The sequence below is a fragment of the Monodon monoceros genome, unplaced genomic scaffold (genome assembly GCF_005190385.1).
Source record: "Monodon monoceros isolate NGI ecotype Baffin Bay Population unplaced genomic scaffold, NGI_Narwhal_1 Super_Scaffold_16, whole genome shotgun sequence".
In the NCBI taxonomy this organism is placed as follows: domain Eukaryota; kingdom Metazoa; phylum Chordata; class Mammalia; order Artiodactyla; family Monodontidae; genus Monodon; species Monodon monoceros.
This window is the reverse complement of record NW_021703772.1, coordinates 73,277,978-73,302,602: the sequence shown is the minus strand read 5'-3', so window position 1 is coordinate 73,302,602 and position 24,625 is coordinate 73,277,978. Positions and strand designations below refer to the sequence as shown.

The following is a 24,625-nucleotide window of genomic DNA, read 5'->3' as shown; positions in this document are numbered from 1 at the left end:
GGGGGGAGGGGGGGGAGGAGGGGAGGGGGGAGGGGAGGAGGGGGGGGGGGGGGGGGGGGGGGGAGGAGGAGAGGGAGGAACAGAACAAAAGAACTGCCCCCAAGCCAGCCCTGTTACACAGACTCCTGACTGCACACTTCTGCCCCTCTTTGCAGCTGTTGTCTCCCGCAGTCGGCATGAAGTGCTGCCAGTCTGGGACCAGCTTCCAGTGAGGACAGCATTGTTTTATTGGCTACTCAGGCAGCGCACACACCATTAATGGAGTTTTTATCTCTCCATTTTCCTGTCAGTACAGTACCAGCCAGTCTGACTCTGTTATTATCATTAAGAAAGCTTTTTTTTTTTCTTCTCCACACACACTCTTTAATCCAAACAACATCTGGGAACTCTAGCCTCTATCACATAAAAGGGAAACAGATTTAGAGGGAAAGGGTGGGGGGCAGTACAGTTCCAGCCACACTGAACAACAACCAAATTCCAACAGCCAAGCTTATCTGGAGACACCTATTATCACTGAAACACTGTTCACTTCAAAAGGCAAGGTACTTTCCACCACATTGCTTTAAACCTCCTCTTGACCTGCACTATATGGAAAATATCCCATTTTGACATGTAGCTTTTTAAATTAAAAAAAAATTTTTCTGCCTGCACCTCGAGGCTTGCAGGATCTTAGTTCCCCGACCGGGGATTGAACCCGGACCAAGGCAGTGAAAAGTGTCGAGTCCTAACCACTGGACCACCAGGGAATTCCCAACATGTAGCTATGAAAAAAAAAAAGGAAAAAGAACATTTTATTGCTGCTTTCCTCAAGTTCACTTGTGAAATAAAAGAATCACATTTAGAACATAATTTTTTAAAGAATGAACTTTTTTCCAAAAAGGAAAAAAAAATAAAGACCCTTTATGAGACATTACTGGTGAGTACATCTCTAGTATACAAACTAATAGGAAAAAACTGGAGCCATTAAAGCCAGAAAACATGTCCTCCTGTAACAGACAGCTGTCTCCTCTGTCCTTTAAGTGCGTTTTTTGCTTAGATCATGCTCCGTGCGTCGTGGAATCAATACAGGAAAATGCACAGAGCCAGCCACACTGCAAATTCACACAATAGAGCAGGTTCAAGCCCCCGCAGCTCCTCTGTCCCTTTCCTGTCCCTGGCACATGCATCTGGGGAAAATGCACACCCGCTTTCTACGTCACGCTTGAACATGCCTCGTGGGGTCTCCAATGGTGGTCCTTCCAGCATTGCTTCTACATAACCACAACCTAAAAGTTACAGACCTAAATATGCAGATGTCTAGCAACCCGTCATGCACCTCACCCCTACTCCTTTCTGAGTTTTCTAGAATGCACCAAGAACAACTCTAGTTAGGTTAGAAGGGATTTACTTCCCCAGACTTGCTTATCGCCAAGGAGAAGACACAATCAGAACAGAACATTTAAGGAAAACCAAAATTTGAGTGTCAGCAAAGGTTAATAGTTTATTTTTAATTTATCTTTTCATTCCATTCAGCAAAAAGGAGGAAATCACTAAACTGTCTGAGCCGCAGGCTCCCCGCTCACTGGAAGCTTTGCCTTAGAGCCCCTGGCAGTCTGCTGTTAATGACAGTCTCAGTAACCTGATCCTCTCACAGTGGGAGACTTGAGTGAGCACTGGCCTCTCCCGGGTCTAGCCTTTCCATTGTCCCACCCTGCAGGGCCAGCTGTTTCTGACAGCCAAATTGCTGCGTGCTAAGCAGTGAATGCTGTCAGAGAAGGAATTTTCATTTCTATAATGCATAGGCCTCTGTGGACAAATTATCCAGCTTATGGTGCCTGGCTGCAGGACGCTGCTCCGGGCTTGAAGCACTGCCAAAATGCAGCCTCTCCTCACTTCTCCCCAGCTCTGAGCTGACAAGGCCGTCACCCAAAATGAATGTGAATGGCCAGAGAGAAACAGGACACGTGCTTTCAGGGACAAACAAAACATATGTCAAGACTGGCTGTCCAGCTACAATCTTTGATGTAATGGCATACAGGGAAAGCTAATTGTGCTAATGTCACACCATAGAGCTACCAAGTGTGGCATCCATTAAGACCTACTGTAATTTGATACCCTGCAGTGAGCATCCCTGGGGCATCAGCAAAATCGCTGGCCCTGTGCTTCCAGGGGATGTCAGAGACTTACCTAGAAAACACACCCAGAACTTAGAAGGTGGTAACCATCAAGTAACAATCCAGGAGATGGAAAAACAATACTCTTCCGTGAGGCCCCCAATATGTGATTTATAGAAGCATTTTGTAGGAATTGTTTGCCTCCCCAGTTTCTGTCCACACCGCCTCCCGCCTTCCGGCAACAACCCCTGACTTTGGGCTGGGGATATAGCTCCTCCTATTTTGAGAGGATGGTAGAGTAGGGCGACTAGACCGACCAGCACACTGCATTCTACTGAGGTGTGGGATGTGGCTTATGCTGGTCCAATCAGAGTGACTCTTGGGATTTTACGGGAACTGCTAGAAAAGAAAGTTTGATTTTCCCATTACACTTGAACCTCGGACAATATGCCCTAGTCATTTTGCTATCAAGAAGGGAGAGCCCGCCTGAGAATGGAACTGATGAAGAAGAATTAGGGGGGAAATAACAGCGTCCCAGGGACACTGCTGGAGTCCTGGGTCAACCCAGATCTAAAACCTGCCCTACCCTAGACTCCCCAGGATGGCCACCATTAGATTTTCATCTTACTAAGGCTAACCTCGGTTGTTTTCTGCCCCTTGCAAATGCAAACTAATAGATGAACCACAGTGCCATCCTAAGAACACCCACGAGTGAACACAAAAGCTTATGCTATACCTTACCACATAGACAAGAAAAAAATTTGCATTTTTGGTCATTTCCTATGAGAACTTACTCTTTCACGTCTCCCTTCTCGGCCTTATGCCCTAATGTGAGCTAACACATGCAAAGCATCACCTGATTTTGGCCTCCTCTGCAAGGCAAGTCTAAATATCTGACCCGAATTCAAGGAGAGATGAGGAAGCTAAAATCACGAGCCGCAATTTCTTTTGGTGTCATAAGTCTTCACACAACCTGGCCCGTGTGGCACAGAGAAAGTGGACTCTAGTTAGTGAATGGTCGCATCAGTGCCACGTCAATGAAGCCAACTCAGGGAAAGGCCAGGAACCCCTCGCAGCCCTGACCAGAAGGGGGAGGGGGACACCAGCTCTGCCCCTAAGGGTTCAGGTCGGTCAAAGCACCAGCACCTGCAGGCTGTAAGCCGCCCAGGTCATCCTGCAGCCGTCCGTTTTATCATTAACCACTGTCTGGCCAACAAGGGCAGGGTTCAGCTCAAGAACACCGGGAACTTTAAGGCAGGAGGCGTATCCAGAACCATGGTGGGTCCACAGCCACTCACTGTGACTATAAATATCCTCCTGGCTGTCCGCCCGACAGCTACCACAATGCCTGCTCCCTGTTGGTAAAAGAACTGCAGGCCTTTTCCCCCAAGAAATTCAGCACAACCAACCAGGTATGGCAAAAACGATGAAACGTGCATACGAGCTTACTCAATGCCCTGGGCAAACCTTGTTTCCCATCCCGCTCTTGTCCATACTTGGCTTCTGATCCCCAGAGATCAAAAAAGGAGACGTTAAAGCTGAAAATCATGTAAGATCTCAGCCTGGAGCTTAGAAAAAACTGTAGAACACACAGGCTCAAAATTGTGATGGGACGGAGGGAGGGAGGGAGGGCGGGCATAAGAAGGCCAACTCACTCTCAATCCCTTTTCATCGTAAGCTCATTAAGGAATTCCAGACCCTTACATTCATTGTTTTATCTGAGGATCTAAGGGGGCGGGATAGGGGTGAGGGATGAACCTGCTCTGAATCCCCACCTGGGGCAGGCAGGGGATGGGGCGGGGGGAGCAGAAAAAAGCACAGAAGGCCGCTAAGACAGGGAAATCATGTAAATAAATAAATGACCACAATTACCCAGCTGCTTCTCAGGGAGCAAAATTCTCAAGACTGACTTAACGCTCAATGGTTAAAGATCTGTCCAATCTCCTGAACCCAGACATTACCCCGGTGCTTTAGGAGCGGTCATTCTAGGGAAATATCTCTTGTTACCTCCACTGCTGTGAAACAGAAACCATAACTATGATGCAAATCCTGAAGAAGATCCCGGTAAGGTCTTCTGAACCATTTCCTCCCCAGCTCTGGCACACAGTTGGTGTCCCAACATGTAACTGCCCCCAGCATGGAGGGATTTCTCTTCCAAACAACTTCTTGACCGCTAGGAAAGGCCAATTTAGAAATAAACTGCATAGAGTAAAAAGGGCATTCTGAACCCTACCAAGTTCACTGCCTTTCCTCCCCGTAGCCATTCGTCTACTTAACCAGCAGGTACTGAGCACCTACAAGGAGCCAGGCACAGTTTTAAGCACTGGAGGTATGACAGCAAATGTGACCAAGTTCCTACCCTCGTGCAGTTTACGTTCAGGCAGAAAACTCCACGTAGAAGTTCTTTCATGCATGTAACCATGTATCTCCTGCTATAAGGCCCTAAATCCAAGAAGATTCCCTCCATTATAAGAACACATGCCCCCGACTTCCCTGGTGGCGCAGTGGTTGAGAGTCCGCCTGCCAATGCAGGGGACATGGGTTCGTGCCCCGGTCCGGGAAGATCCCACATGCCGCGGAGCGGCTGGGCCCGTGAGCCATGGCCGCTGAGCCTGCGCGTCTGGAGCCCGTGCTCCGCAACGGAAGAGGCCACAGCAGAGAGAGGCCCGCATACCGCAAAAAAAAAAAAAAAAAAAAAAAGAACACATGCCCCTATATAAGGAGTGCTTTAACTCATGAGCCAAATAACTCTGGCAAAAGTCTTTGACTTCTAGTCACAAAACCAATATTCAATGTCAGCTGATGGCCCAATTTACTCTATTTGTAGCACTCTGTGCCCTATCTTCCCCACCCACCCACCAGCCCTGAAACTATCTGATACACTGAAGGGCTTAGAGGAAGGAATTTTAATCCAAAATATTGCCTCTGGGCAGGAAACTGTTCTAAGGCTCATCTATGATTTCTTTTCTTCAGTCTGGAAACCAGCAAGGCAGCAGATGAATTCAAGGTTTCCTAGTACAAACAAGGTATTGTAATCTCTATGATAAAGTGATACGGAATAAGCTTCTCAGACCTTAACAGTCACAAAATTATTGCTAAAAATACAAATTTAATACTAATTAAACCATACTCTAAACTCTATCCTCCCATTGAGTTTGGAGGTAGGAGCCTTAAACTAATGAGAGGTGTAGCTTTACAGAGCAAACATGATCAAAGTGTCAGCTCAGGGATACAGTCACTAAGTGTGTTTTTATTCCTGTCATTTTTCTTTCCACAAACCAGCCAAATCAATACCATACAGATTGCAATGACTGACGTATTCAATGCTACACTACCCCCCCTCCCCGCCACATGCTGGACTGTTTACTAAACCCTGCAAGTTAGAATCTGACTGTGGGTAACATGGAAACATTCCTCAATACCACTAGTGTCCTGATTTTCCTTGCAAAGTAAATAACAGCAGCCACAATTTTCTGAACACTTCTCGGGTACCAGACACTGCTATGCTAGACATCTGCATGCATATTACCACACTTAATCCTCCCAGCGTGCATAACCATACAAAGAGGAACTACTATCTCCATTTTTCAGATGATAAGACTGAAGCTCAGAGAGGTTAAGCAACTTCCTTAATGTCACAAAGCTGGAAAAGTGGCAGAATGAAATCGAAACCCACACTTGCCTGACACCACCAGCCATTCTTAACCATTACCTTAAAGTCTCTGCGTTCCTTTCCAGCCAGGATCTCATGGGAGAAGATTAACATGCACCTTATGAGCAATCCTGCTATGTAACGCTATCACTAAAAGCAATGGCTGCATTCCACAGACTCAAGCAGTTTTATTAGGATTCGTGGATATAATAAAACTCCAGATGAAGGTATCACCAGCTTGAAAATACCAAAAAGGCCGAAAAGCAGTCACCTTCAAATGTTTAGTACAAAAAACATCAGAGCGCCACTCAAAGTTTAATAGGGTTAGACTGCCAGCATCCATTCAAGGTAAGACTGAGACTAAAGAGAAAGAAAAAAGAAGATTATTATCAGATAACCTTGAAATTAAGCCAAATGAAGAAAACAGTTGGGAAAACAGCCTAAGACCTGTGCTCACTGCTAAGCTTTAAAACGCAGCTATGCTTACAGGGCAAGGCCAGGGAGAAATGAGTCTGTAGGGCCGATGACCCTGTGAAGGCATCTCCTCAGGGAAAGCAAGGCTGGGGGCTGCCCTTGGCATGGCCCTCCACTGTGCCGAGGAAGATCAAGTTCAGGTGCCTATAAGAACTGTCTTCCAGGTTTATAAAATCCACTGGACAGGATTCCGGTGGAGAGCAACACTTCCAAGAGACCAGGCAGACCCAACCAACAGAGACATATCTGCCACAATCAGCCTCAAAGCTTTCCCTGGCCGACCTCCAAACCCACTGTCGCCCACTAGGTTTGCCCTTGCGTTTCTCTGTTCTGTTTCAGCTCTGCAATTCCACTATCAGCTCTGCTCTCTCCCAGCTACTCACTTAAGGTTCCTGAGAAATAAAAAGCGCCCCCAAAAAGAGTACCAGAAATTAAGAAAAAACTTGAGGTGAGAAAGTACTTTCAAAACAGCATCCCGATAATCACTATGCCAACATTTTTACATGCCACTTTTTATTTAAAAAAAAAAAAATCTTTGTATCAGTTTCTTAAGCACCCTGCCAGTACCTAAGGGTTGCATAGCAAAAGAGCCTTCTTGCCCTCAAGCGCTTAGAGTCTGGCCGTGCAAAATAAGAGAACAGAGATGAGGAGTTCCAAATTATGTAATTATGACAGTGATGTCACGAGGTCAAAGAAATAAACCATGACTGATGACTGAGGTGCTGTACTGGGTTGAATGATGCTCCCTCCCCACCCACGAGAGATACTTCCACATCCTAACTCCTAGAACCTGTGAATGTGACTTTATTTGGGAAAAGGATCTCTGCAGATATAATTAAATTAAGGATCTCGAGATGCCGCTGTCCTAGATTATCCCGGTAGCCCCTAAATACAATGACAGGTGTCCCTATAGGAGACACACAAAGGAATCACAGAAAGAAGAGGGAAAGACCACGTGAAGATGGAGGCAGAGACTGGAGTAATACAGGCACAAGCTGGGAAATGCCTGCAGCCAGCAGACTCTGGACCAGAGAGGTAAGGCAGGGCCCTCCCCCAGAGCGCTCTGAGAGGGCCTGGCCAGGCCCGACATCTTAATTTCAGGCTCTGGTCCTCACAACCATGAAAGGACACATTTCTGTTGGTTTAAGCCACCATGTTTGTGGCGATTTGTCATGGAAGCCCCAGGAATATAACACAGATGGTGAGGGGAATGCCGCTGGGAAGGCCTCAAAGGGCAGGGGCAAGGACCTACAGGCAGGCAGGCAGGAGGGAGAGACCGTACACGGCAAGAGAGACAAGCTGCGGGTGGAGGAACAATGTGAGAGAGGAGCCTGAAATGTACTTGGATGAAACAGCAACTTGAATGCCTATCTAGGTCATATTAATTTTATTAGCTAATAGCGGAGTCACCGAAGACGTCTGAGCAAGGGAATAAAATGTACAACGTGGTGTTTTAGGAAAATTAATCTAATATTAAAAAGCAGGCTGAACTAGAAACAAATATCCAGCAGAGTATCCTTTTGTGAAGAAAGATTCCTGAAGAACAGAAACCAAATACCCACGCTCTAATCCTCAGAATCTATGAATGCTACCTTATATGACAAAGGAACTTCCGCAGATGTGATTAAATTAAAGCTCTTGAGATGGGGAGATTATCCCGGATTATCGGGGGGGGGGGCGGGTAGGATGTAATCACGAGGGTCCTTTTAAGAAGAGGGCAAAGGGAGGTTTACTGCAGAAAGAAGACAGTGTGAGACAAGGCAATGAAGCCATGTGCTTTGAATCTGGAGGAAGGAGCTACAAGCCAAAGGAAACAGATTCTCCTCAGTGGCTCCAGAACTATGAGGATAAACTTACGTTGTTTCAAGATATTAAAAGTGTATCATGCCTTGTCACAGTGGCAACAGCAAACTAAGCTTTATGTTCCCTCCCATGAAATTCAGATAAACCTTTCTTCCCCTGAACTCTTCCCCTTTCTTGCTTCTCCCCCCGGCTCACCCAAGCTGGTCCCATTTTATTCTTCCAAAGTTCACGTTCAGCATCCTCTGTTTTAACACCTCCTGAGCTGCTTTAGACTTCTGTGTACTTCAAAGCTCAACATTATTACCAGTATATGCCCTACAAGGGAGGTGGAGAGAACCTAGTAATTTACTTACCCACCCATCTTGTTCCAGAAGGAATTTAAGAATAAGCTGATTCCTTCTGGGGCAATGAAAATGCTTTCTATCTTCATCCGCGTGATGCTAATATGGATGAACACAGATGAAAAAATGCATTGAGCTGTAGGTTTACATTTGTGTATTTTACTGTATGTGTGCTATACCTCAATAAAAACATAAAAGAGAAAAAAAAAAAAGAGCTGATTCCACCTCTTCTCCTCTTGAGGGCAGGAGAGTAAGCTTAAAGTCTCCAAATAAGAAGAGGGAAAGAAACATTTGTCCCACAGAGCCACTGAGGTTTATTTTAAAAAGAGGCTGGATGGGTGAAGAAAAAGTTGAGCATAAAAGAAAGTGTATATATGGTCCCCAGAAAGTACCTACAGATTAGCCCTTAGAAAGGACAGCAAAAGGAATAAACTAAAAATATAGAAACAAAAGAAATGAACTAGAAATACCAAGCATTTAGAAAGAATCTACATAGAAGTACCTTCCAAAAATTTTTGACCCCCAACTGTAGTGAAAAATGTTACATTTCAACTCATTGCACCCATACATATATAAAACTGAAATTAAAATTTCATGAAGTACTTCTTACCATTGCAACACATGAGTTTTTATTTAAAACTTTTATTTCTAACGCTGAGTCTGACTCATTAAATTGATCCAGTAATAGACTGCAACCCAGTTTGCAAAAACAATAAGGCCCAGGTAGCAGGAGTTCAACTGGACAGGAAGATAACATCAAAAGGCAACTCTCCTCTAATTTTATGGCTACAGGGGAGAAAAGTTTAAAAGTTTTACTTTACAACAGAGAGCCAATTTTAAAAAAAAAAGCTTTGAAACAATTTGTATTAAAAGGAAACAACCTGGGAGTTCCCTGGTGGTCCAGTGGTTAGGATTCGGCACTTCCACTGCCGTGGCCCAGGTTCAATTCCTAGTCAAGGAACTGAGATCCCACAAGCTGCATGGTGTGGCCAAATATAAATAAATAAATAGGGTTGATCCAGGTAAAGAAAAGGGAGGTCAGCTTTAAAAAAAAAAAAAAAAAGGAAACAATCTGTATTAAAAGGAAAGTTTTTAATATGCTCATTAAAATTTTCTTCTTGGGCTTCCCTGGTGGCGCAGTGGTTAAGAATCTGCCTGCCAATGCAGGTGACATGGGTTCAAGCCCTGGTCCGGGAAGATCCCACATGCTGTGGAGCAACTAAGCCTGTGTGCCACAACTACTGAAGCCCACGTGCCTAGAGCCCTTGCTCCACTACAAGAGAAGCCACCGCAATGAGAAGCCCGAGCACCACAACGAAGACAACAGCAACTAGAGAAAAGTCCACGCACAGCAACAAAGACCCAATGCAGCCAAAAAAAAAATAAAATTAAAAAAAATAATAATTTTCTTCTTAACCACTGCCAAGTCCCAGCCATAAGCATCCCAATTTTGAGACAATTCGATATTGAATCTTCAATTCAATGAACCTATATGTTATGAGATATGAAAAGGTAAACAAGACATAATCCTTACCTTCAAAGAGTTTATAATCTACCAATAAAGAAAAAAAAGTGAAAAATACAGAGCAATTACAAACAGTAATGTCGTGGGAACACTAAGGAAGGAGAAACTGCTTTTAGCCAGAAGATGAGATATGACAAAGGCTGTACGGAGAAAGAAATGGCATTTGAACTGGGGAGAGGGTAGAGAGTAGAGGGGGAAAGCGGTTGACATATTGAGGCATTTAGACACAAAAATGTACAGAGGAAGCTGGCAAATAAATAGTTGGCTGTGGCAGATTCAAAACATGGCCCCCAAATTTTTTGGCTCTCTTGCCATCAAGAGGTGGAATCTCACCATTGTAAAGCAATTATACCCCAATAAAGATGTTAAAAAAAAATAAAAAATAAAATTAAAAAAAGAGGTGAAATCTATGCTAGTCGTTAGAGAAATGCAAATCAAAACTACAATGAGGTATCACCTCACACTGGTCAGAATGGCCATCATCAAAAAGTCTACAAATAATAAATGCTGGAGAGGGTGTGGAAAAAAGGGAACCCTCCTACACTGTTGGTGGGAATGCAAACTGGTGCAGCCACTGTGGAGTTCAGTATGGAGGTTCCTTAAAAAACTAAAAATAGTTACCATATGATCCAGCAATCCCACTCCTGGGCATATATCCAGAAAAGATGAAAACTCTAATTCGGTAAGATACATGCACCCCAATGTTCATAGCAGCATTATTTACAATAGCCAAGACATGGAAGCAACCTAAGTGTCCACTGACAGATGAATGAATGGATAAAGAAGATGTGGCACACACACGCGCGCGCGCACACGCGCGCGCACTCACAATGGAATATTACTCAGCCCTAAAAAAGAAGGAAATAATGCCATTTGCAGCAACATGGATGGACCGAGAGATTATCATACTAAGTGAAGTAAGAGAAAGACAAATATCATATGATATCACTTAAATGTGGAATCTAAAAAAATGATACAAATCAACTTACTTACAAAACAGAAACAGACCCACAGACGTAGAAAACAAACTTATGGTTACCAAAGGGGAAAGTAGGGGAATGATAAATGAGAAGTTTGGGATTAACAGATACATACTACTATATATAAAATAGAGAAACAACAAGGACCTACTGTATAGCACAGGGAGCTATACCCAATATCTTGTAATAACCTATAATGGAAAAGAATCTGAAAAAGAATACACACACACACACACACACACACACACACACATACACACACACACACACATATATACTGAATCACTTTGCTGTACATCTGAAAGTGACACAACATTGTAAATCAATTGTACTTCCATTTAAAAAGAAAAGAGGTGGGATCTGTGTGCCCCTCCCCCCCACCCTTGAATCTGGGCTCTGTGACCGCTTGACCAACAGACTGCAGTAGAAGTGGCACCGTACCAGTCTCCAGGACCAAGCCTTAAGCAACTAGCAACTTCCATTTCCTGTCTCTTGCAACACTTGCTCTTGGAACTCAGCCGCCATGCTCTAAGGAAGCTCAGAATAGCCCATGTAGAGAGACCACATGTAGGTGTTTTAGCTGACAGCCAGCATCACAAGCCAGACATGTGACTGAATGAGCCTCCAGACGATTCCAGCCCCCAACCTTCAAGCATTCCCAGCTGAGGCCCCAGACACTGTGGAACAGAGACAAGCTGTCCTTGCTGTGCACTTTCCAAATCCCTGCTTTGCTAAACTGTGAGTAGAGTAAAATGGGTTTTGTTTTATGCCACTACATTTGAGGCGGTTTACCGTGCAGCAATAGATCGACTGGAACAGTACAGTCAAGGGTATAAGAGGACGTAGTCGAAGATAACCATGGAAAAGAGTCTGAAGGAAGATGCCACATATCTTAAAGTCAATCTAAACAGTTTAAAATTTCTTCTATATGCCTTGGTGAGCAGCTGAAGGGCTGAAGGTCAAGGGAATTATATGACTGGATTGGGAAGTTATATTAGCAGCAGTTTCTCCAGCAAGCTCAGAGAAACGCTTGACATAGATATGATAATCTTAAGTGTAGATCTCCTAATTGTCCCCATTTTACAAATGAAGTGCTTGAGAGGTGAAGATCATCTAGAATAATCTGACATCTAATTCAGCAGCAAAACCCACTGGCTCTGTCTTCAAAATATATCCTGATTCCAACCAATTTCCTCTCATAACTCCAAGTCTGGTCCAAGCCATCACTATCTCTCACCTAGACCAGTGATTATCCAACTAAATTTACTATCCATAATCAAAGAATAATTCTGTAAAACACCCTGTCCAGTGAGTTGGGTCCACTGATCACATGTTAAATCATGGCAATGTCAAAGTGCCCTAACAGTTTCTGAACACATAAACCCAATTTCTGTACCTATCACATAATAGATCAGATACAAATACCTCTTGGGATAAGCACTATGGGCTATCATTTCCAAATTCCCTACAGATATCAATCTTTGGGATGTGGGAACGAGAAAATAAAATTCCTGAGAATTCTTGAAATCACAAATCATTTTTAAAATATTACCAACATTCTTCACTCTTTACTATTGTGAGTATCTTTTTAAAATTGTTTAACTAAGAATGCTTAGTAGTATTTACAAAAACTGAAGCACACAGAAAACACTCAGACACTGGATAATGGCAGCAAACATTATTGTATAGTATTTGAATAACCTAGCAAGGTTAGCAGCACTATGGAGAATCACATGTCAAAATAGCCAATTTAAGGACTTATTTTGCTTCCAAAACATGTTATCTCTTGGCACACTACACATAGGATTTTATTTTAAAAAATACTCTACACAAAAATTTATTAACGTTTATTCGCAAAATGAATCTCTGTTTGCAGTCGTCGGGCCACAAACACACTATACTACTGTAACCTGGCAATAGCAACACACATGTCCGACTGGTTAAATCGTGACCTCTTCTCTCCGTGTGCTCTTCCCTGGATTCCCAGAATAGTCAACCTTAACCTTCTACTCCATGTGTCAGCGTTTCCTGCTCTGGCTTTCAACTTGAAGTCAGTAGTTTTCTTAGAGCCAATAAAATCTCTATGTAGATTGTGGCTAGTGGCTGCCTCCTGGGCAATGCAAGTATCAAGAACCTTAGAGGATGGAAATTGAAAAAGAGATAAACAAGCTATCTCAGAAAATTCCAAAACTGGGAGGAAAAGGAAAGGAAGTCAGCAAAAACCAAGTCAGAAAGGATTAAGTGATCAATAGATGTTTTGGAAAAATAAAAGTGAGGGGAAAATGTCAAGGTCTACAGACATAGACCAAAGTCCCAGGCGAATTTGAGAATGCATTTCAAACACTTAGCAAGAGATAATTCCTGGGGATCTCAATACTAAGAGCAAGTCATGCAAGATGAACCTAACTTCCTTTTTCAATAAGATTCCCAAACTAGAAGTGCAAGGAAACACAGATTTTAGCAAGGCAGCTGACAAAGTATCTTATGAAATATCTGTGGTCAAGATGGTCAAAAAGATAAGCAGATGTATCCATGAGTTACTGCACTCAAAGGGTACAGAAGGAGAACTCATGTCTTCCCAACGTGATAGAAATGGAATCCAACATATTCAACAGGCTAGTGCTATGGGCGAGACCTGACAAACTAGAGATTAATCAAGGTAAATTTAAGGTCCTACATATAGAAAGGAAATAAAAGACAAGGACACAAGTAGACAAGGAGAATGTGAGGAAAACAGCAGCATCTATGATATGAGATAGATATGATATGAGAAACTTTGAGATTTCTGTGGATAGTCAACTCAGTAAGTAGGACAATGTGGTTCTCTGAAATACAGCAGTTTCCATGCGTACAAGCATGGAAGTCAAAAAAAAATTAAGAGGAGAGAAAACCCACTCAAGAACACTGCAATCAGTTCTAAAAACCAATTTTTAAAGGCTTTCAACCAAACAGAAGCATGAGCAAAAAGGTGGGCAGGATGGCGGTGACCACTGGAAAGCTCTGGAGAGATTTTGCTCAGATAAAAGAATGTCAGGATGAACGTGATAGGTCTAATCATGTAAATATGTAAATATAGTATTGTACTCTCTTAGTCAGCGTTGTCCACAGGTAGAATGAGCTCGTAGTAGAAACTGCATCCCTCAACTCTGCAGAATTTCTGCGAAGCCTGGGGGTTCACTCAGAGGGTACGATGCAGAGCACTGCAGACCCTGGATGGCCGGATTAAATAACTCCTCCCAACCTTGTGACTCTACCACTAAGAAGAGGCCACTGAGGAAAAGGATTAACACTCCTGAGACACTCACATCTCTTCAGAAACATCTAATGAATGGGAGCAACTTGAGAAGAATACAGGGAGAGAAAGGACATTATATTTCGGAGAAGACAGCCAGGGGCTGAAGAGGGAGCAGCAGCAATGAATGCAGACTCGTTTTCTAAAATGCTTCCTCAGGAAACAGCTTATGAAAGTCATAGGGTTCAAAACATTTTCTTTAATGACAGGAAAGACGTAAACCTATTTCTAAGCTCAAGGGAAAAAGCCAACAAAGAGGATAAATTGAAGGAGCTTGGGGGGAAAGGGCAGAGAAAAAATAAAGAGCAAGACCTTGGGAAAGGAGACTAGACTCAACCTGAAAATATCTGGCACAGAGTTAAGTGCTGGATAACATGTTTAAGACACATCCTCACACATACAAACAAAAGTATTTAAAATTATTCTCTTTTAAATAGTTATGCAAACACACCCAAGATTGGTACCAGTTTTACAACAAATATCACAGTCTGCCATAGTTCCATGATCTTCTAAATGATAGAAGATCATGGAATCTTGCATGGAATTCCTAAAACCATACAAACATCAAGATTCCTTTAAAATAGTCCAAATGTCATAGTATCAAAATTAGATGAAGCAGGGGAGGACTGTCCAACAGACTTAACCCTGAGGCATTAGGTACTGATAATTGGGCTGTACCAATATGCAAAATAAAAGACAATTTAAAAAAATTCGAGGCATGAGTGGGTTACTTTAATAAAAGGTAGTATGTTGAGATGTTTAAGAAAATTCTCCCATAAGACTTATCACAGAAGTGATGTTCTAACAATAATATCTCAAAACTAGATTTTTTAAGTTTAACATGAATAGTTCCACAGTCAAATATTTTCCAAAACAGACTAAGCCAAATGACTGTTACTTACTTGAATTATTGTAATATCCTTCCTGTTCCTAGTTTCACAATTGCCCAAATACATAAAATAGATTGTATTAGTCTGCTCAGAATGTCATAACAAAATACCATATGCTGGCTGGTTTAGACAACAGAAATATATTTTCTCACAATTCTGGAGGCTGGGAAGTCCAAGGCCAAGGTGCTGGCCAATTCAGTTCCTGAGGAGGACTCTCTTTCTGGCTTGCAGATGGTTGCCTTCTTGCTGTGTCCTCATGTGGCAAAGAGACAGCAAGCTCTCTGGTGTGCCTTCTTATAAGGGCACTAATCCCATCAGGAAGGCCCCACCCTCATAATCTTACCTAACCCTACTTATCTCCCAAAGACCCCATCTTCAAATACTATCACATTGGGAGCTGGAGCTTCAACATATGAATTTGGGGGAAACACACGTAATTCAGTCCAGAGCACAGATAGATAACATTTTTCAAGATCATCTTCAAAAACTGCTACCAGTGATTGCTCCAAAATCCAAACCTAACCAGATCCTTTCCTCCCTAAAATTCCCTAATACTTGGCATAGTTTGGGAGTAGGATCTGAATTGTTCAGCACAGAATAAGGAGTCCTCACGATGTAGTCTTCACCCACCTCTCCAGCTTTATGTCATATCAATTCCCACATGTACCCTAAGCTATGGTTAAACTAAACTACCTGCCACTCCCAGCATGCACCACACTCTCCTTTTGCCTTCTACCTTTAGACTGAATGTCCCCTACACTAGAATATTCTGCCTCTACATTGCCGGGCTTAGTTGCACTTATTCTTAAAATGTGCACTTAATAACCTCCTTGAGTCAGAACCTTCCCTACACCCTTCCCCTCAAAGCGGGTTAGGTGTCACTCCTCTGGACTCACTGCTGGATCTTCTGCCCACCTCTGTGATAGACAGCACTTGCCAAGCTGTACTTGAACCGCTGATTCATGTGTCTTCCTTACTAAGCTGTGAATTCTCTCGAGTCCAGGAATAGCACCTTTGGTCCCTGTGTCATCAGCACAAGACCTAACACACAGTCAGTATTCCAAAAAAAAAAAAGAACAGATAAAAACATGAATCAAATAGACCATAAAAGAGTTTGAAGAAAGAAAATGAAAGAAGATGGAAGCACTTTTTATTCCCAACATTTCACATTCGTCTCCCATAGACATATTTCTAGTTAGTTAGAAATCTGCACAAAGTTTTGGTGATTATCTCAGTCACCAGCAAAATGGAACACAACATAGAAATCACTACAGAGTCAAGATCAAAGAGACAGGAAGAGAATGAATAGAATAGGCAAACACAGAACACACAGCAGAGTGTTTATCTGTAAAACAAACGTTACACTCTCCCAATGTCACGGGTTAGTTTACTACCTTTTAACATTTTTCATAAATGCCAATGAACAACTGGTGGACCCCTCACCAAACAAAACATCTCATTCAGACTTGCAGATGGCACTTTTAAGTATAAATTGATTAAAGCATCTTCCCTAGAAAAACAACTCACTTGAGCCTCCCTCATCAGAAATGCCAACTTTATATACAGGAGTCAGAGCAAAACTGTGCTTTATAAACTGTAAAGTCCACTACAAAGGCCCGCGGTTGTTACCGTCTGAATTACCCTTGCGGGGTGATGGTCCTTCGGCAAGAGGGTGGCTTAATTAAGAGGAGGGAAATGACTTGATGCTGCATCTGACTCATATTTTGCCTTTTTCTCCTCTCAAGAGAAACAAGCTCTAATGATACATTTTCCGATGACCAAACATTAACTCATCCGCTGAAATCTGCTCAATGACTAAAAAGTTCCTTACTTCATAATAAACCAGTAGCTTGAAATTGTAGTGTAAATACAAGAAAGGGAGTCAAATTTTTATGCTTCTTCCTCAACCCACAACACCCTAAAAAATAATAAACTTTAATGTAATCCGAAGAGCAGATTTTTAGACATGACTCTACAAAAGAGATTATCCACTACTAGCCCTTAGAAGAGGTAGAAAAAAAAAGTGCTCTAATATGCTTTTGTCCTGTGGCTACAATTAAGGTTGAAAAGGCCTTCGGTTTTCCCCTCTAGGACATCATCAGATTCGAATGACTCCTGTCTCGTCCTCATCTCCCCTGGGTGTGCTCTTTCAAAAGAGCCTCCACATCTGTCCAGTTGCCCCTGAGCGACTCCTTCCTGCTTTCAACTTTCACCACTCACTCGAAGCCTCTCCTCTCTTGTCCTAAAGCTTGCTGATTCTATTTCTTTACTCTCTTTCATCATTCCCCTTCCCCAAATCCTAACACCGGATCTTTAATGATTCATGTAAAAGATCATAAAAAAAAAAAAAAAATTGACAGTGGTCCATTGTGATACAGTAGAGAATGCGTAACACAAAATAACAGCTCCCTTGATTCAAAATAACAAGTATTTATTGAGGCCCCCCGGTGTGCCCTGTAAGGGCTACCAAACAAGATCAGCTTTCAACAAAGCTGTGAGCTTTGTGAGAGGAGCTGATTCATCCCCACGTCCCTCCACTCAGCTCATCAGAGCATCTCATACATAAAGGAGGGCCCCTCTGAAGTCCACAGAGGTTTGGGCCTCTTCCACTGCGATGACTTCTGGTATTATGTAAAGAAATGTCAAGACAGAGTGACAAAAACTGTGTATGTTTTAAATATTTACAAAACATGCCAGGCAATATTACTGGGCTGGTCTCAAGATAATTACACGGTCCAGTAATGAGACACAAGTCCAAAGTTGTATGATCCAGGATGCCTCCTTTCAATCCTGTTGGTATATTTCTGGGGCTCTATCATTCAAAAGTAATGTCAAGACCAATGTGAAGGCCCTTGAGAGTGGACGCTTGGACCAATGGGCGCTCGTGTCCACCACCACCTCCCAAGGTCCCTACAAAGCAGTGAGTGGAAGAGTCAGTAAACAACTCAACAGTGAACATAAGGTCTCTGTCCTCAAGGAATTTACAAACTAGTTGGAAAAAAAACAAAAAAAGAAGACACACTCTCCACTCCCATCCCTCTCCAAATATAATGGAAGAAGTATTGCACCAGGAGACCAGGATTCCATACAGCATCCATCACTGACTGATCCATCACCAAGTCTTTAATCTTGGGCAAGTCCTCTTCAATACATTTAAACTTCAGGGTTTTCTCTTTTTTTTTTCCTGTAAAATGGAAAAATACTAATCTTGGCCCTGCCTTCTGTGCAAAGGTTATTTAGAGGCTCACATAAGATGTGGTGGTGTTTTGGTAAACTGCAAAGCCCTCCACAAATGTGAGCTACGTAGGAACAAAGGTTGAATACTTGATCATATGCTGTCTTATCATCACCCATAAAAACAAGTTAGTAACATTTATAAACATATAAATTCAGAACTTGATATTGTTGTGTCCAGGGAATAATAAGAAAAGGAGGGGAGAAAAGGTTTACGGCTATGACTTGAAAGTAAAGCAGTTTCATGGGGCTCCAGAGAGTTCCGGCAATTTTCCTGTGAATATCTGAATATTCCTTGTAATCGTTATTCCTTGTTGAAGTCACGTCCATGAGTAACCACAAAGATGACTACTCCCCAAACAAACCCAGATTTACTCCCTAAGGCCCCATGCTATGCCAGGCTTTTTCTGCAGTTAGAACTTCCAGAGTCATTTGCTCTAGCAAGTCTCCTCCCTCTCAACCCACTCTAATCTCATTTCTTCCCTCGTGCTAAACTTACACAAACAGGACTAATGCCACCCTAAATTACCAAAACAAACTGCCCTGGAGAACCCTTATCCGTTTGGGTCACAAGACTCCCTGGGAGAACAGAACCTCCCGTTCCTCCAGATGGATGAAGAAGACACTCCCCTTGACGTCCCTCCCGCTCCCCCAATTCCCAGACTCGGCCCTTCTCCCTGCACTCACCCCGTGGACCCGGGGGCAGATCACCCTCTCAGCCTTTCTCCCCAGGCAGGTTGATCCCCACCTTGAACTTCATGCCCAGACCTGGAGAAGCTCTCAGTGGTCTCCAGCCCAGCCCTTTCTCCTGAGCTATTACCACTTTTCTTCTGACAGCTCCCCCTGGATGTCCCAGAGCCGCTCAAGCAGGACTTGTCAAATTGAGCCTGTCCCCTTATAGCATCCCCTGCGCCTCCCTATTCTGTTCTGTGATCGCTGCCCACCCCCGCTGCAACCTGAGATTCTCCTCCTTCTACCTCACCACAAAGAGCAGATCAGTCAGCTCAACTCCCTCAACAGCCCTGAAATCTCTACTGTCCTCTCCAGCCACATTTGTCACTGTTTCTTGACCAGACTGCTGTTCCCCTGCCTCCACATGAGTGTCCCCGAAGTGTGGGACATGTTCTACTGGTGGTCCCCCAACATGATGCTCCATGGTTCTTAATTTATTTTTCTTTCCAATGGTTAATGTTTTTCCTATTACATATTAAAATAAATTCTTAAGGTGCACATCGAGACCACATTTCCACAAGGATAGTTGCTTTGAACAGACTTTCATGCACATTGGAATAACCTGGGGACCTTTAAAAATACATCCCAGACCAATTAAATCCCCCTGGGCAGGGGGATGGGCATCAGGTTTGGAAATTCCCACATGCTTCCAATGTGCCGACGAATTTGGGAATGACTCCATTAGAATGAGCCTGAAACAGATATTTACGGAAAAAGGCTGTGCCCATTTAAAGAAAAATGAAGTAATTAGTCAAAGGTATGGTAAACAAATAGGAAGGGTGCCCAAGGGCACCCTTGTTTGCCCAGGATTCCAGCACTGAAAATCCTAGGATAGCTCTCTGTCCCAGGCAAACTAGGATAGCTGGTCACGCTGCTCAGATGAAGCAGCCTCTGAAGTTTGGGAATGAGTGCTAGCGTTTCCCAAAACATGCTCAGCAAAATACCATCCACTCTCCCTGGGGTGTGAACAGCTGTGTGGCTATAAAGGGTTCCACTGTGGAATAAACTTGAAAGACCCCAGGGATATCCCAGGATAGATGATTAAATTAATGGTTTTCCTCAACGCCAGCTTCTCGGAACTTCCAGTGCACTCTGGTCATTTACAGTGTCTGAGAGAAGGACATATCCTGCATTTCTCAAGCTCATATGAGGACCTTTTTTGTGGAGCGCTATATGATTGAGGTTTCAAGAAACTTTTTGTTAAATGTTGCCTTACTTGAACTTCCAGGCAATTCTGGGAAAAAGTGAATCTGATAATGTCACTTCCTCATTATCAAGTTCATGCTTAAAAAAAAAAAAAGGCCAAACTCCTTGGCAGTGGTCTACTTTCCCAGCTCTCCCATCTTTTTCCTTCCTGTGTTCTAATGTTTTTCAAATTTTTAGAAGCACTCAAATCACTTGGAGATAGTGTTGCAGTGCTGATTCTGATTCAGTAGCACTGGGGGGGCCTGAGACTCTGCATTTCTAGTGAGGCTAACTCCCAAATGATGCCATTACTGCTGATCCAAGGACCACATTTAAGTAGCATGGCTCTGGTCACACTCAATTCTAAAGGATTCTATCTTTCCTACAAGCCTCTGTGCCTCGAAGGCCCTTTTCCCACCCGATGCCTTCCTACTCATCCCTCAAGATGCTTGAGAACATCGTTATCCTGAGATGACGACCTTGCTGCCCTCTCAAACAGAACTGCACATTCCAACTTTGTGTTTACAGCTCCATTCTGGTGCTTCACTCTGGTGTAGCTTGACTATTTTTCTGTCTCTCCCAAACTGAGCTCTCTCACAGCCTTTCTGTCTTTATATTCCCAGGGCCTGGCACACGGTAGCTAGTCAACAAATCTATACAGAAGGAAGGAGTGGCTACAGAAAAGAAATGCATGAACTTGGTCTAGGGAAGACTTTTAGAAAATGAGGTTATTACACAGAATCCAACTTTCAGCTTGGAGTTTTGTGGTTGAGGATCTCCAGCAAGAGAAACAAGCAGAATTTTTATGCTATCATTGCACAGAGTCAAACCACAAAGGACTATCATCGCCTATTTTTTTATAGGATACAAAACAATAAAATTCCCAATTTTCTCAAAGTGAAAACGAAACCCAGATAATCTTCTGATTGACATTTAACAGACTAAAATCACCAGGCACAGTGGAAAATGCAACACCATTGACCTCTAAATCTGCGTTCATCTACTTTACAGAGAATCCTTCTGACAATTCTAAGTTTAAACAAACCTTTGTGAAAAGAGTACTCGAGCAGGTTTAATGTAGTCACAGCTGTCAAAATCACGGGCAATGTATCACACTTAAGAAAGAGAGCATTTGAAAATGTGTCAATAATTATAATTAGACACTTGTACCAGATCTAATATACTTTCACTGCCCTTTACCTTCAACTGATGTGAAATTAAAACCAGTTTCTTAAAAGTCCAACTCTCAGAACATAATTTAATTCTAAAGTAGATATAAAACCTGTCACACTACTGAGATAAAGTACATTTTACTCAAGAGGAGAAAAGGCCACAGTATTGTAATACATCATTTTAGGTAAGGTGACCACCTTTAATGCTGAAAGGGTAAAATATATTATCAAGGTGACAAAAATCTTCCAATATTTACTTCACCTCTTTGTATTTAAAGATTTTCTCTTCAAAATTATGCATGACCCGCACAGCCCAGAAATAATAACTATTAACATTCCAGTTTATTTCCTACTAGTCCTTTTTTCTCTATATCCATATAGTATATAACTACAAACCTGAATTGTACTATGGTTTATGTTTATGGAATTGTACATAATTTATGTATATGGAATTATACTGTTTTAGTGTCCTGCTTTTTCTACTTAATGTTGTTTTATATAACCTCCATGGTCATTCTACTCATTCCAAAATTTTCTTTGTGCCTACAATGGATAAGGCAGTAAACTAGGGACAGGATACACACACAGGGAGTAATAGATAGACATAGTCCCTGTTCTTAATATTTACCCCACAGATATACTAACAGTATACATACATACACATACACACACACACACACACACACACACACACACATAGTCTTTGTGTATACATACTTAACCTTTACAGGTTATTGTAGAACATTTAAGTCATTTCCATTTTTTTCTTTTTCGCTACTCTACAGAGACTTGAATAAATTTGTATACTTAAAGAGCTGTAGTGATTTTTTTTTTTTGATGAGTAACCAAGGGCTCAAAATCTTTTCCAGAAAAATTACATTTATATTAGCAGCCCAAAATTTCCAAGTCTTTCAAATGAAAAAATCCAAGCATGTTGCTTAATTTTAGGGGAACCAATTCCAAAGAAAAAATGCAGTACAGGGAATAAACATGAATTTTATATTACATTTTATTTACTTGGTTTTGAATTTTTAAATACATCTAATTTGGTAACCACCAGGAAATCCAATCATCTTATTAATCTATACCAGTTAAGTACCTCAAAATATTAAATAATCCTCTATTTTACCTTCTTCATATTATAAAATACTTTGAAAGAGCTAAAGCAGTCTGCTCTGGTCTGTTCCAAAGTCATAAATAAAATGTTGCTGTTTCTTAAAGACTGTCTATTATAGGCCTATTGCTTTTTTAAGAAACCTATTACAAAAATAAAATATTTTTCCCTAAGTCTAAAAATCCATTGCCTCTATTCTTGATCAATAATAGAAAGCTGACTATATGAGTTTCTTGGTCACCAATGCCTACTTACCACTCACCGTATTTTAAAAAAAGAAAAGAAAGAAAGAGAGAGAGAGAGAGACAACCAACCATATAAGCTCTGCTTTTAACATAAAGCACAAACCAGACCCAGTGCTTTAAAACAATCAAAGTAAAGCTGTGGTTAGCAAGGCTCCCAAAGCCCAGGGTTCTTCATAGACTCAAACTTGCATAGGAAAAAAAAAAATCACCAAGCTCCACTTCCTGGAAGGACCAAAACGGAGGAAGACTGAAAGAATCAACAAATTATCAAACTTTAGAAAGAGCTGAGTCTACGCCCTTCTTCACAGATGAGGAAAGAAAAGTACCACAAAGAAAAAGGTTGATGAAGTGACTTTCTTGGGCCACAAAATTGGTTTACACCAGAGGACAGACTAGTGCTTGAGTCTTATGGGTTACTTCCTCATTTCCACCATGCCATTTTGCTTCACTGACACAACCCAATATCCAATTCATGATACAACCTATACCGTAATTTCAAATGTAAATACCCTTTAATTCATCAATTCCAATCCTAGATATTTACCCCCAGATATACAGGAGATAGACAGAAAGACAGATGCATCTACATATACTCTATATCTAAATCAATATGTAGATATAGTAGTAAATGTAAAGATAGTCACTGCAACATTGTAACACATAATGTTACCTAAAATAACAAGCGAAAGACTGGCTGAATACATTATGATACATCCACACAACGAAATACCTTTCAAAAGAATGAGGAAACTCCACGGTAGTGATAGCAAAACATTTCCAAAATAAATTAAATTTTAAAAGTCAGGTATAGAATTGAAATGTGCACATTATGATACAATGTATAGGAAAAACACATTAGTATGTGTTTGTAAATGTAAAAGTTATCACTGGAAGAATACACAATTAGTTGTTTTTTTGTGTGTGTTGGGAAAGCTGGACAACTTCATATATTTATTTATTTATTTATTTATTTATTTATTTATTTATTTTAAACATCTTTATTGGGGTATAATTGCTTTAAAAAAATATGGAACGCTTCACGAATTTGCGTGTCATCCTTGCGCAGGGGCCATGCTAATCTTCTCTGTATCGTTCCAATTTTAGTATATGTGCTGCCGAAGCAAGCACCACAATTAGTTTTAATCCTGGTTTTTCTCCAGGAAGGTAAAAGTAGAAGGCTGGAGGACAAAAGTTACCTTTCACTATATACCCTTCCTATACTTCAAGTCTTGCCTTGAGCACATGTAACATAACATAAATTTCGTTTCTAGAACAGAAAATATTTTAATGAATAAAAATATATGGGGCTTCCCTGGTGGCGCAGTGGTTGAGAGTCCACCTGCCGATGCAGGGGACACGGGTTCATGCCCCGGCCCGGGAAGATCTCACATGCCACGGAGCGGCTAGGCCCGTGAGCCATGGCCACTGAGCCTGCGCGTCCGGAGCCTGTGCTCTGCAACGGGAGAGGCCACAACAGTGAGAGGCCCACGTACCACACACACACAAAATATATATATATATATATATATATATATATATATATATATATATATATGATTTTTAAGAAAAAACTTATAAGAACCCATATTAACATATATATGTAATGAAATAAAGCTATGTGTGTATTAGAAATAAAAACACCAATTTGAAAAAAAAAAATTTTAAGAGTAAGATGGCCCAAAAAGGAGACTGAAATGTCCAAGATAAAAGTCTTTATGAGAACAAAAGAAACGTCCTCCTGGAAGATTTCCATGTTCAATATCCACATCTGAAAAAGATTCACTCCACCAGTGCTTAGAATGTCCTAAAACAATAAGACCCTTAGGGATTAAACGGGAACCAGGGGAGAAGGAGAGTAGCTGAGGTGGACCTAAACTGATTAAGTAACAATGA

General features: G+C 41.8%; 1 protein-coding gene, 1 long non-coding RNA gene and 2 other non-coding genes across 4 annotated transcripts in view; 2 read left to right on the top strand and 2 right to left on the bottom strand.

Annotated features, from left to right (window-relative positions):
• The window catches only part of ACVR1 (activin A receptor type 1), a 126,714-nt gene that overhangs the window by 91,296 nt on the left and 10,793 nt on the right, over nt 1-24,625 (bottom strand). The window lies entirely within an intron of this gene.
• Nucleotides 9,253-9,324, top strand: TRNAG-UCC. Its single transcript has one exon. It is a non-coding gene; the product is annotated as a tRNA-Gly (tRNA).
• LOC114897357 lies at nt 23,754-23,860 on the bottom strand. The gene has a single exon (XR_003794082.1). It is a non-coding gene; the product is annotated as a U6 spliceosomal RNA (small nuclear RNA).
• LOC114896744 overlaps nt 24,357-24,625 on the top strand; it is a 1,414-nt gene continuing 1,145 nt past the window's right edge. The window contains exon 1 of the long non-coding RNA XR_003793893.1: nt 24,357-24,596. This is a non-coding gene — a long non-coding RNA (uncharacterized LOC114896744). The remainder of the gene's footprint in view (nt 24,597-24,625) is intronic.